The following is a 13,493-nucleotide window of genomic DNA, read 5'->3' on the forward strand; positions in this document are numbered from 1 at the left end:
TTTTGTTGTTGATGATGATTGTTTAGAAGCCTTTGAAACACTCAATAAAGCCTTAATTTTTGCACCTATTATTCAACCACCTGATTGGAACTTGCCTTTTGAAATTATGTGTGATGCTAGTGATTATGCTGTTGGTACTATTCTAGGACAAAGAGTTGATAAGAAATTGAATCTTATTCACTATGCTAGTAAAACTCTAGACAGTGCTCAACGAAACTATGCTACTACTGAAAAAGAATTCTTAGCAGTGGTGTTTGCTTGTGACAAATTTAGACATTATATTGTTGATTCCAAAGTAATTGTTCACACTGATCATGCTCTGCTATTAAATATCTTATGGAAAAGAAACATGCTAAACCTAGACTTATTCGATGGGTTCTCTTGTTACAAGAATTTGATTTACATATCATTCATAGAAAAGGAGCCAAGAACCCCGTAGCTGATAATTTATCTTGGCTTGGAAACGTGTCTGATCACCCACTACCTATTGATGATAGTTTTCCTGATGAGCAGTTAGCTGCAATAAATTTTGCTCATAACACTCCTTGGTATGCTAACTATGCTAATTACATTGTTGCTAAATATTTACCACCTAGCTTTACATACCAACAAAAGAAAAAAAAATTCTTCTATGATTTAAGACATAACTTTTGGGATGACCCACATCTTTATAAAGAAGGAGTAGATGGTATTATTAGGCGTTGAGTACCTGAGCATGAACAGGGAAAAATCCTATGGAAATGTCACTTCAAAGCTTATGGGGTACATCATGCTGGAGATAGAACTGCTCAAAAGGTATTGCAACCTGGATTTTATTGGCCTACTCTCTTCAAGGATGCTCGTAAGTTCATCTTATCTTGTGATGAATGTCAAAGAATAGGTAATATCGGTAAGTGTCAAGAAATTCCTATGAATTATTTACTTGTTGTTGAACCATTTGATGTTTGGGGATTTGATTACATGGGACCTTTTCCTTCCTCTAATGGGTATACACATATTTTGGTTGTTGTTGATTATGTCACTAAATGGGTAGAAGCGATTCCAACCTGTAGTGTTGATCATAACACCTCTATTAAAATGCTTAAGGAAGTTATTTTCCCAAGGTTTGGAGTCCCTAGATATTTAATGACTGATGGTGGTTCACACTTTATTCATGGTGTTTTCCGTAAAATGCTTGCCAAGTATGATGTTAACCATAGAATTGCATCACCTTATCATCCTCAGTCTAGTGGTCAAGTTGAACTTAGCAATAGAGAAATAAAATTAATTTTGCAAAAGACTGTCAATAGGTCCAAGAATAATTGGTCTAAGAAATTAGATGCTGCACATTGGGCTTATAGAACAGCATATAAAAATCCTATGGGTATGTCTCCTTATAAAATGGTTTATGGAAAGGCTTGTCACTTTCCTCCAGAGTTAGAACATGAAGCATATTGGGCAATCAAAGAGCTCAACTATGATTTCAAACTTGCTGGAGAAAAGAGGTTATTTGATATTAGCTCTTTAGATGAATGGAGAACCCAAGCTTATGAAAATGCTAAGTTGTTTAAAGAAAAAGTTAAAATATGGCATGATAAAAGAATCTAAAAACGTGAGTTTAAAGTCGGAGAATATGTTCTTTTGTACAACTCTCGTTTCAGATTCTTTGCAGGAAAACTCCTCTCAAAATGGGAAGAACGCTATGTTATCGAGGAGGTTTATCGGTCTGGAGCCATCAAAATAAATAATGCCAAAGGTACTAACCCAAAGGTTGTTAATGGGCAACGAATAAAACATTATATCTCACCTACGCCCATTAATTTTGAAACAAATATTATCCAAACTTTGACACTAGAAGAACATATAGAAGAGTCCTTCCGGGACACTCCAGAATCATGAAAATAAGGAGGTATGTGATACGGTAATTAAACGGACTCCGAAAAATCCGCAAAAAAATCTTTTGTCAGTTTTGGAATATTTAGAAAAATAGGAAAATAAGAAACTTCCAGGAAGCGTACCCTGGTGGGCACAAGACACCAGGGCGCACGAGGCAGCCTGGCGTGCCCAAGTGGGTTGTGCCCACCCGGGGTACCTTCCGGACTTTGTTTTTCCACAGTTTGCTTGTTCCTCAAGATAAAAAATCTTTATATACTCCTCGAACCTGATGATCACCGTATCCTAGAGAAATCCTTTGTTCTTCTTTCTTGCTGTTTTTTGCACAGTTCTAAAAATATGTCGTCCCAAGACTCCGAAGGAGAGAGCTATGTCTCACATCTCATTGCTGACCCAAAGACCTATGGGGACCTATCTCCTTATGATTAAACTACAAATGGGGTACATCATGCTCGATGATTCAAGCTCGGAGGAGGAGGATGTTCCCCTACCTCAACCTGGGGATATGCACGTGGAGTTCAAGAAGTCAAGTCTCCCTAAGTGAGCTAACCGGTCTAAAAACCAATCTATTCCTTTTTTCGGCATAAAAGCAAAGGGGATTAATGTGACAAGATCTTGAAGCAGGAACTGGAAGTCGATGATTTAAAGGAGGAAATTTCTCTCCTCAACTAAAATATGAAAAAGTTGAAGGCACAATTGCCATCACCACCACATTGTTCTTCATCACCAAAAGAGAATTGAGTATCGGGTATGGGCACTCCCCTTCGCTTCCGCCGAGTTTGGGGGAGGTGCCTCGGTATCGTATCATCCCATTATCTTTTGCATTTACTTATTTTAGTTTGATCTTTTTCTTTAGATGAATAAAAGTTTAGTTCGATCATTTATTTTTGAGAGTTTTCTTAGTGATCTATACTTTTAATCGTGTGCGAGATATATAATAAAGTTTAGTTTAACTTTTGCTTTCTTTACTTTCATGTTGCAATTAAAAGAAAAGAAATAAGGAAGAAAATGAGAAAGGAAATAAATAAAAAGGAAAGGAAATAAATGAAAAATATCATATGCTAATCTTATGGTAGGTGATGACACCACATAAGGAAAAGTATAAGTAGAAAATTTTATTAGAGATTGACAAACATAGCATTAGTCAATGATGCAAATCATGAAAGAATTAATAAAGGAAGAGAAGATTCACACATAAATATACTATCCTAGAAATCTTTTGTGATTGTGAGCCCTCATCAAAATATTATATGGCAAAATTGTTGACGTTGTTCAAGGAAGACAACTTAATGGTTTATGTTTGTTTATATTCACATAGAAGTCATATTGTCATGAATCCTTTAACATGTGGTGCTTGCCCCCTATCTTTGCTAGCCAAAAATTCTGCACTAAGTAGAGATACTACTTGTGCATCAAAAAAAACCCCAAAAACCCTAATCTTATTTTCAAGTGTCCACCATACGCACCTAGGGATTGAGCAAGATCCCTCAACACTGGTACAGCGACATCCTAAACAAACGGTTTAAAACCCCTTTCCGCGACGGCCTTTGGAACCGGCGCCAAGTGAGTCTGGGCGATAGGGGGGTCCTTCCCACATGACCCAGAAATCGTCGGGGATAGGCCCTTGTGGGACCCAGGCTGGGGCCGTGTGCGATCGGGCGAGGCATGGAAACCCAATCATTTCCGTAGGTATGTACATTCCACACGGTGAATCCCAGAAATCATTTCCGTATGTACGTACATCCCACACGGTGAATCCCAGAAATCATTTCCTTAGGTATGTACATCCCACACGGTGAATCCCAGAAAATCATTTCCATAGGTATGTACATCCCACATAGTTCTTTGTGTGGAAACGTGTGTGCAAGGTGGCCTAACACAAATAGTTCGCTGCCGGAAGCCGTGTGTGATTGTTAGTTGACCGAACACGCCTACTTTCTAGAAACCGTGCGGGTTATTTGAGTTCATCGCCCATGGTGTTGTCTGAGTAACCGTTTACAATACAAAACCCCAATAAGCAGGGTAATTAGGCTATTATTGATAATCCATGAACTAATCAAACTAATATTTCTTATAAAACATGCCAAATATTGCATATCCGTATAAAAGCAACCAGGGTTTTATAATTGAATTACATCAGATAGCTTTGGCACTCAGTTGCGCCATTACACAACAGCACCAAGTTTCACATGCAACATCAAATACATTTGGAAAGTAGCATCATACATGGTAAATAGACAAATGAATCTTGTCTGGGAAACTGCAGAAGCAGAAGGCAAATATTGAGCCTTCAGTGATGTTGAATATCCTTGCAACTTTAGGCCAGTGGCTATGGATAATTGCCCGCCCAATCTTTGTCCTCTTCAGCAAGACTTCAATATTGTACTATGGGTGTTGAATGAACACGTTCCTCACCTCTTGACCATGCAGGAGGTTTGAGAGGTAATCATCGGTGAACTGCTTTGAAAAGTACTAAAAACAAAGCTATGCATAAATCGTTGTTGTAAATTTTGAAATGGCGTAAGGGGTAAAAACAAGGTAAAAGAGTTTGTACCATCCTATAGTTGACAAATGTCTTCTCCATTGTGCAAACAAAGATCTTGCTGTTATTCGTCGCAAGTTTCTTCATCCTAACAATCTTTCTGAGTTTCTTGACTTGACTGATATTCATGGACATCTCATTTCCCCATATGCAAAATGGGTCAAACAGTGGGTCTAAGCCTCTGACAGCAGGACCTACATGTGCAAGACCAAATTGTAAGAAACCTAAATATTAGAATGATTCCTGCAACTGCACAATAATGTGCTATTAGCCAAAGGACCCTGCTTGAACAAACCTCGATGGTAAACCGCAGTGTCTCCCATTGTTTCCCTGCAACACACACAAGAAAGATCTTGATCAGTTTAACTGAGAGTTGCCATACTATCAGTAGAATATGTATTGAGTACAGCCAAATTCGATTGGTGTCACATGCATAATAATACAAAATTGTACCCACAACAAATGAAAATCAAATTGCAGAACTGAACCAAACAGTTAAATGGACAACAGACCAAATGAACCAAAATAGTTAACTGAGCACGCCATTGTAGAATAAAAACATGTACTAGAAGATAAGACAGTTAACAAAACAAAGAATGCTTGAGAACAGTACTACGAAATGTAGCAATTGTTGGACCAAAGTGTTAACTGAACATTACATTTCAAGGACCAAACTATTAACGGAACATTAGATTGCATATTAACATTACAGAGAACAAATCACTAGAAGGCACTGGCGGTGGCCTGAGAAAACATCACAAACTGTATTTTAAAGTAGACAACTTCTACGACTTGAGTTGCGTTGGTTTTCCCCGAAGAGGAAGGGATGATGCAGCAGAGTAGCGTAAGTATTTCCCTCGATTTTTGAGAACCAAGGTATCAATCCAGTAGGAGGCCACACTCAAGTCCCTCGTACCTGCACAAAACAATAGCTACTCGCAACCAACGCGATTAGGGGTTGTCAATTGCCTCCAGAGTTAGAACATGAAGCATATTGGGCAATCAAAGATCTCAACTATGATTTCAAACTTGCTGGAGAAAAGAGGTTATTTGATATTAGCTCTTTAGATGAATGGAGAACCCAAGCTTATGAAAATGCTAAGTTGTTTAAAGAAAAAGTTAAAAGATGGCATGATAAAAGAATCTAAAAATGTGAGTTTAAAGTCGGAGAATATGTTCTTTTGTACAACTCTCGTTTCAGATTCTTTGCAGGAAAACTCCTCTCAAAATGGGAAGGACCCTATGTTATCGAGGAGGTTTATCGGTCTGGAGCCATCAAAATAAATAATGCCAAAGGTACTAACCCAAAGGTTGTTAACGGGCAACGAATAAAACATTATATCTCAGGTACGCCCATTAATTTTAAAACAGATATTATCCAAACTTTGACACCGGAAGAACATATAGAAGAGTCCTTCCAGAACACTCCAGAATCATGAAAATAAGGAGGTATGTGATACGGTAATTAAACGGACTCCGAAAAATCCGCAAAAATATCTTTTGTCAATTTTTGAATATTTAGAAAAATAGGAAAATAAGAAACTTCCAAGAAGCGTACACTGGTGGGACAAGACACCAGGGCGCACGAGGCAGCCTGGCGTGCCCAAGTGGGTTGTGCCCACCCGGGGTACCTTCCGGACTTTGTTTTTCTACAGTTTGCTTGTTCCTCAAGATAAAAAATCTTTATATACTCCTCGAACCTGTTGATCACCGTATCCTGCAGAAATCCTTTGTTCTTCTTTCTTGCTGTTTTTTGCGCAGTTCTGAAAATATGTCGTCCCAAGACTCCGACGGAGAGAGCTATGTCTCACATCTCATTGCTGGCCCAAAGACCTATGGGGACCTATCTCCTTATGGCCAAATTACAAATGACGAGGAGGATGCTCACTTTATGAGGATCGATGATTCAAGCTCGGAGGAGGAGGATGTTCCCCTGCCTCAACCTGGGGATATGCACGTGGAGTTCAAGAAGTCAAGTCTCCCTAAGAGAGCTAAGCGGTCTAAAAACCAATCTATTCCTTTTTTCGGCATAAAATCAAAGGGGATTTATGTGAAAAGATCTTAAAGATGGAACTGGAAGTCGATGATTTAAAGGAGGAAATTTCTCTCCTCAACTACAATATGAAAAAGTTGAAGGCACAATTTCCATCACCACCACATTGTTCTTCATCACCAAAAGAGAATTGAGTATCGGGTATGGGCACTCCCCTTGGCTTCCACCAAGTTTGGGGGAGGTGCCCCGGTATTGTATCATCCCATTATCTTTTGCATTTACTTATTTTAGTTTGATCTTTTTCTTTAGATGAATAAAAGTTTAGTTCGATCATTTATTTTCAAGAGTTTGCTTAGTGATCTATCCTTGTAATCGTGTGCGAGATATACAATAAAGTTTAGTTTAACTTTTGCTTTCGTTACTTTCATGTTCCAATTAAAAGAAAAGAAATAAGGAAGAAAAGGAGAAAGGAAATAAATAAAAAGTAAAGGAAATAAATGAAAAATATCATACACTAATCTTATGGTAGGTGATGACACCACATAAGGAAAAGTATAAGTAGAAAATTTTATTAGAGATTGACAAACATAGCATTAGTCGATGATGCAACTCATGAAAGAATTAATAAAGGAAGATAAGATTCACACATAAATATACTATCCTAGAAATCTTTTGTGATTGTGAGCCCTCATCAAAATATTATATGGCAAAATTGTTGACGTTGTTCAAGGAAGACAACTTAATGGTTTATGTTTGTTTATATTCACATAGAAGTCATATTGTCATGGATCCTTTAACATGTGGTGCTTGCCCCCTATCTTTGCTAGCCAAAAATTCTGCACTAAGTAGAGATACTACTTGTGCATCCAAAAAACCCCAAAACCCGAAATCTTATTTTCAAGTGTCCACCATACGTACCTAGGGATTGATCAAGATCCCTCAACACTGGTACAGCGACGTCCTAAACAAACGGTTTAAAACCCCTTTCCGCGACGGCCTTTGGAACCGTCGCCAAGTGAGTCTGGGCGATAGGGGGGGTCCTTCCCACACGGCCCAGAAATCGTCGGGGATAGGCCCTCGTGGGACCCAGGATGGGGCCGTGTGCGATCGGGCGAGGCATGGAAACCCAATCATTTTCGTAGGTATGTACATCCCACACGGTGAATCCCCAAAAATCATTTCCGTAGGTATGTACACCCCACACGGTGAATCCCAGAAATCATTTCCGTATGTATGTACATCCCACACGGCGAACCCCAGAAATCATTTCCGTAGGTATGTTCATCCCACATGGTGAATCCCAGAAATCATTTCCTTAGGTATGTACATCCCACACGGTGAATCCCCGAAAATCATTTCCGTAGGTATGTACATCCCACATAGTTATTTGTGTGGAAACATGTGAGCAAGGTGGCCTAACGCAAATAGTTCGCTGCCAGAAGCCGTGTGTAATTGTTAGTTGATCGAACACGCCTCTTTCTAGAAACCGTGCGGGTTATTTGAGTTCATCGCCCATGCTGTTGTCTGAGTAACCGTTTACAATAGAAAACCCCAATAAGCAGGGTAATTAGCCTATTATTGATAATCCATGTACTAACCAACTAATATTTCTGATAAAACACGCCAAATATTGCATATTCGTATAAAAGCAACCAGGGTCTCATAATTGAATTACATCAAATAGCTTTGGCACTCAGTTACGCCATTACACAACAGCACCAAGTTTCACATGCAGCATCAAATACCTTTGGAATGTAGCATCATACATGGTAAATAGACAGATGACTCTCGTCTGGGAAACTGCAGAAGCGGAAGGCAAATATTGAGCCTTCAGTGATGTTGAATGTCCTTGAAACTTTAGGCCAGTGGCTATGGATAATTGCCCGCCCAACCTTTGACCTCTTCAGCATGACTTCAATATTGTACTGTGGGTGTTGAATGAATACCTTCCTCGCCTCTTGACCATGCAGGTGGTTTGAGAGGTAATCATTGATGTACTGCTTTGAAAAGTACTAAAAACAAAGCTATGCATAAATCGCTGTTGTAAATTTTGAAATGGCGTAAGGGGTAAAAACAAGGTAAAAGAGATGGTACCATCCTATAGTTGACAAATGTCTTCTCCATTGTGCAAACAAAGATCTTGCTATTATTCGTCGCAAGTTTCTTCATCCTAACAATCTTTCTGAGTTTCTTGACTTGACTGATATTCATGGACATCTCATTTCCCCATATGCAAAATGGGTCGAACAGTGGGTCTAAGCCTCTGACAGCAGGACCTACATGTGCAAGACCAAATTGTAAGAAACCTATATATTAGAATGATTCCTGCAACTGCACAATAATGTGCTATTAGCCAAAGGACCCTGCTTGAACAAACCTCGATGGTAAACCGCAGTGTCTCCCATTGTTTCCCTGCAAAACACATAAGAAAGATCTTGATCAGTTTAACTGAGAGTTGCCATACTATCAATAGAATATGTATTGAGTACAGCCAAATTCGATTGGTGTCACATGCATAATAATACAAAATTGTACCAACAGCAAATGAAAATCAAATTGCAGAACTGAACCAAACAGTTAAATGGACAACAGACCAAATGAACCAAAATAGTTAACTGAGCACGCCATTGTAGAATAAAAACATGTACTAGAAGATAAGACAGTTAACAAAACAAAGAATGCTTGAGAACAGTACTACGAAATGTAGCAATTGTTGGACAAAAGTGTTAACTGAACATTACATTTCAAGGACCAAACTATTAACGGAACATTAGATTGCATATTAACATTACAGAGGATAAATCAGTAGAAGGCACTGGCGGTGGCCTCGAGAAAACATCATGAACTGTATTTTAAAGTAGACAACTGCTATGTCTTGAGCTTGCGTTGGTTTTCCCCGAAGAGGAAGGGATGATGCAGTAGAGTAGCGTAAGTATTTCCCTCAGTTTTTGAGAACCAAGGTATCAATCCAGTAAGAAGCCACGCTCAAGTCCCTCGTACCTGCACAAAACAATAGCTACTCGCAACCAACGCGATTAGGGGTTGTCAATCCCTTCACGGTCACTTACGAGAGTGAGATCTGATAGATATAATACTTTTGGTATAAAGATGCAAAGTAAAAAAGTAAACGCAAAGTAAAAAAGCAACACAAGATTAAAGTGATGGAGATTGATATGATGAGAGTAGACCCAGGGGCTATAAGTTTCACTAGTGGCTTTTCTCAAGAGCATAAGTATTCTACGGTGGGTGAACAAATTACTGTTGAGCAATTGACAGAATTGAGCATAGTTATGAGAATATCTAGGCATGATAATGTATACAGGCATCACGTCCGTGACAAGTAGACCGAAATGATTCTGCATCTACTACTATTACTCCACTCATCGACTGCTATCCAGCATGCATCTAGAGTATTAAGTTAAAAACAGAGTAACGCTTTAAGCAAGATGACATGATGTAGAGAGATAAATTCATGCAATATGAAATATACCCCATCTTGTTATCCTCGATGGCAACGATGCAATACATGCCTTGCTGCCCCTTCTGTCACTAGGAAAGGACACCGCAAGATCGAACCCAAAGCTAAGCACTTCTCCCATGTCAATAACTACCAATCTAGTTGGCCAAACCAAACGGATAATTCGAAGAGACTTGCAAAGATAACATATCATGCATAAAATAATTCAGAGAAGATTCAAATATTATTCATAGATAGACTTGATCATAAACCCACAATTCATTGGTCTCAACAAACACACCGCAAAAAGAAGATTACATCGAATAGATCTCCACAAGAGAGGGGGAGAACTTTGTACTGAGATTCAAAGAGAGAGAAGAAGCCATCTAGCTACTAACTATGGACCCGAATGTCTGAGGTAAACTACTCACACTTCATCGGAGGGGCTATGATGATGTAGAAGCCCTCCGTGATGACGGCCCTCTTCCGGCGGAGCTTCGGAACAGGCCCCAAGATGGGATCTCGTGGATACAGAAAGTTGCGGCGGTGGAATTAGGTTTTTGGCTCCTGTTCTGATCGTTTGGGGATACGTGGGTATATATAGGAGGAAGGAGTACGTCGGTGGAGCTCCGAGGGGCCCACGAGGCAGGGGGCGCGCCCTAGGGGGGGCACCCCCCACCCTCGTGACCGCCTCTTTTGTTCCTTGGAGCAGGGTCCAAGTCTCCTGGATCACGTTCGGTGAGAAAATCACGTTCCCAAAGGTTTTATTCCGTTTGGACTCCATTTGATATTCCGTTTCTTCGAAACACTGAAATACGCAAAAAACAGCAAATCTGGGCTGGGCCTCCGGTTAATAGGTTAGTCCCAAAAATAATATAGAAGTGGAAAATAAAGCCCAATATAGTCCAAAACAGTAGATAATATAGCATGGAGTAATCAAAAATTATAGATATGTTGGAGACGTGTCAGGCATCCCCAAGCTTAATTCCTGCTCGTCCTCGAGTAGGTAAATGATAAAAAGAGAATTTTTGATGCAGAGTGCTACTTGGCATAATTTCAATGCAAATCTTCTTAATTGTGATATGAATATTCAGATTCGAAAGATTCAAGACAAAAGTTTATATTGACATAAAAAGAATAATACTTCAAGCGTACTAACAAAGCAATTATGTCTTCTCAAAATAACATGGCCAAAGAAAGTTATCCCTACAAAATCATATAGTCTGGCTATGGTCTATCTTCACCACACGAAGTATTTAAATCATGCACAACCCCGATTACAAGCCAAGCAATTGTTTCATACTCTAACTTTTTCAAAACTTTTTCAATCTTCACGCAATACATGAGCATGAGCCATGGATATAGCACTATAGGTGGAATAGAATGGTGGTGGTGGAGAAGACAAAAAGGAGAAGATAGTCTCACATCAACTAGGCATATCAACAGGCTATGGAGATGCCCATCAATAGATATCAATGTGAGTGAGTAGGGATTGCCATGCAACGGATGCACTAGAGCTATAAATATATGAAAGCTCAAAAAGAAACTAAGTGGGTGTGCATCCAACTTGCTTGCTCATGAAGACTTAGGGCAATTTGAGGAAGCCCATCATTGGAATATACAAGCCAAGTTCTATAATGTAAAATTCCCACTTGTATATGAAAGTGATAACATGAGGGACTCTCTACTATGAAGATCATGGTGCTACTTTGAAGCACAAGTGTGGTAAAAGGATAGTAGCATTGCCCCTTTTTATTTATTTTCTCTTTTTTTGGGTCTTCTTTTTTTATTTTGCCTTTCCCTTTTTTGGGACAATGCTCTATTGAATGATGATCATCACACTTCTATTTATTTACAACTCAATGATTACAACTCGATACTAAAACAAAGTATGACTCTATATGGATGCCTCCGGCGGTGTGCCGGGATATGCAATGAATCAAGAGTGACAAGTATGAAGAAATTATGAACGGTGGCTTTGCCACAAATACTATGTCAACTACATGATCTTGCTAAGAAATATGACAATGATGAATGTGTCATGATGAACTAGATGGTGGAAACTTGCATGGCAATATATCTCGAAATGGCTGTGGAAATGCCATAATAAGTAGGTATGGTGGCTATTTTGAGGAAGGTATATGGTAGGTGTATGATATCGGCGAAAGGTGTGTGGTATTAGAGAGGCTAGCAAAGGTGGAAGGGTGGGAGTGCGTATGATCCATGGACTCAACATTAGTCATAAAGAACTCATATACTTATTGCAAAAATCTAGAAGTTATCAAAGCAAAGTATTACACGCATGCTCCTAGGGGGATAGATTGGTAGGAAAAGACCATCGCTCGTCCCCGACCGCCACTCATAAGGAAGACAATCAATAAATAAATCATGCTCCGACTTCATCACATAACGGTTCACCATACGTGCATGCTACGGGAATCACAAGCTTCAACACAAGTATTCCTTAAATTCACAACTACTCAACTAGCATGACTTTAATATTATCTCCTCCATATCTCAAAACAATTATCATGCTTCAATCTTTTCTTAGTATTCAACACACTCAAAAGAAAGTTTCACAAATCTTGAATACCAAGCATATTATTATTAAGCAAATTACCATGCTATTAAGAGACTCTCAAAATAATTTAAGTGAAGCATGAGAGATCAATAGTTTCCTTAAAACAAATCCACCACCGTGCTCTAAAATATATAAGTGAAGCACATCGAGCAAAATTATAACACTCAAAAGATATAAGTGAATCATATAGAGCAAAACTACTTAGCTCAAAAGATATAAGTGAAGCATATAGAGCAAAACTACTTAGCTCAAAAGATATAAGTGAAGCACATAGAGTATTCTATAAAATTTTAATTCATGTATGGCTCTCTCAAAAGGTGTGTACAGCAAGGATGATTGTGGCATACTAACAAACAAAGACACAAATAATACAAGACGCTCCAAGCAAAACACATATCATGTTGGTGAATAAAAATATAGCTCCAAGTAAATTACCGATGGAAGTGGACGAAAGAGAGGATGCCTTTTGGGGCATCCCCAAGCTTTGACTTTTTGGTGTCCTTGGATTATCTTGGGGGTGCCATGGGCATCCCCAAGCTTAGGCTCTTGCCACTCCTTGTTCCATAATCCATCACAAGAATTCACCCAAAACTTGAAAACTTCACAACACAAAACTTAAAGAAGAAAACTCGTGAGCTCCGTTAGCGAAAGAAAACAAAAGACCACTTCAAGGTACTGTAATGAACTCATTCTTTAATTATATTGGTGTTAAACCACCTGTATTCCAACTTCTCTATCTTTACCTAATAATAAAGCACGGATTGTGTCTCTGGGTTCACCGTCATCCTCTTTTTTTTAATAGTTTCGTCCTGCTTCTAATCCTATATTTTGTGAAATATATGAGGTGGTACTAATTCGTAGAGCCAAGTTTCGTAATGAAAAGGTCCGTCTCGGCTGGGCCTGAACTTCCACTTGAGCCCATCCTATCCTACGGCCTGTAATATGGAGGCTGCTATGTTGTACCCCTTGGAAAAATAAGCTACCGTGTTTTTGTACAACTTCCTCTAGCTTCCTTATATACGTACAAAAAACCAAATCCAGCCCACCG

This window comes from Triticum urartu, chromosome 3A (assembly GCF_056163025.1).
Source record: "Triticum urartu cultivar PI428250 chromosome 3A, HENAU_Tu73, whole genome shotgun sequence".
Lineage (NCBI taxonomy): Eukaryota > Viridiplantae > Streptophyta > Magnoliopsida > Poales > Poaceae > Triticum > Triticum urartu.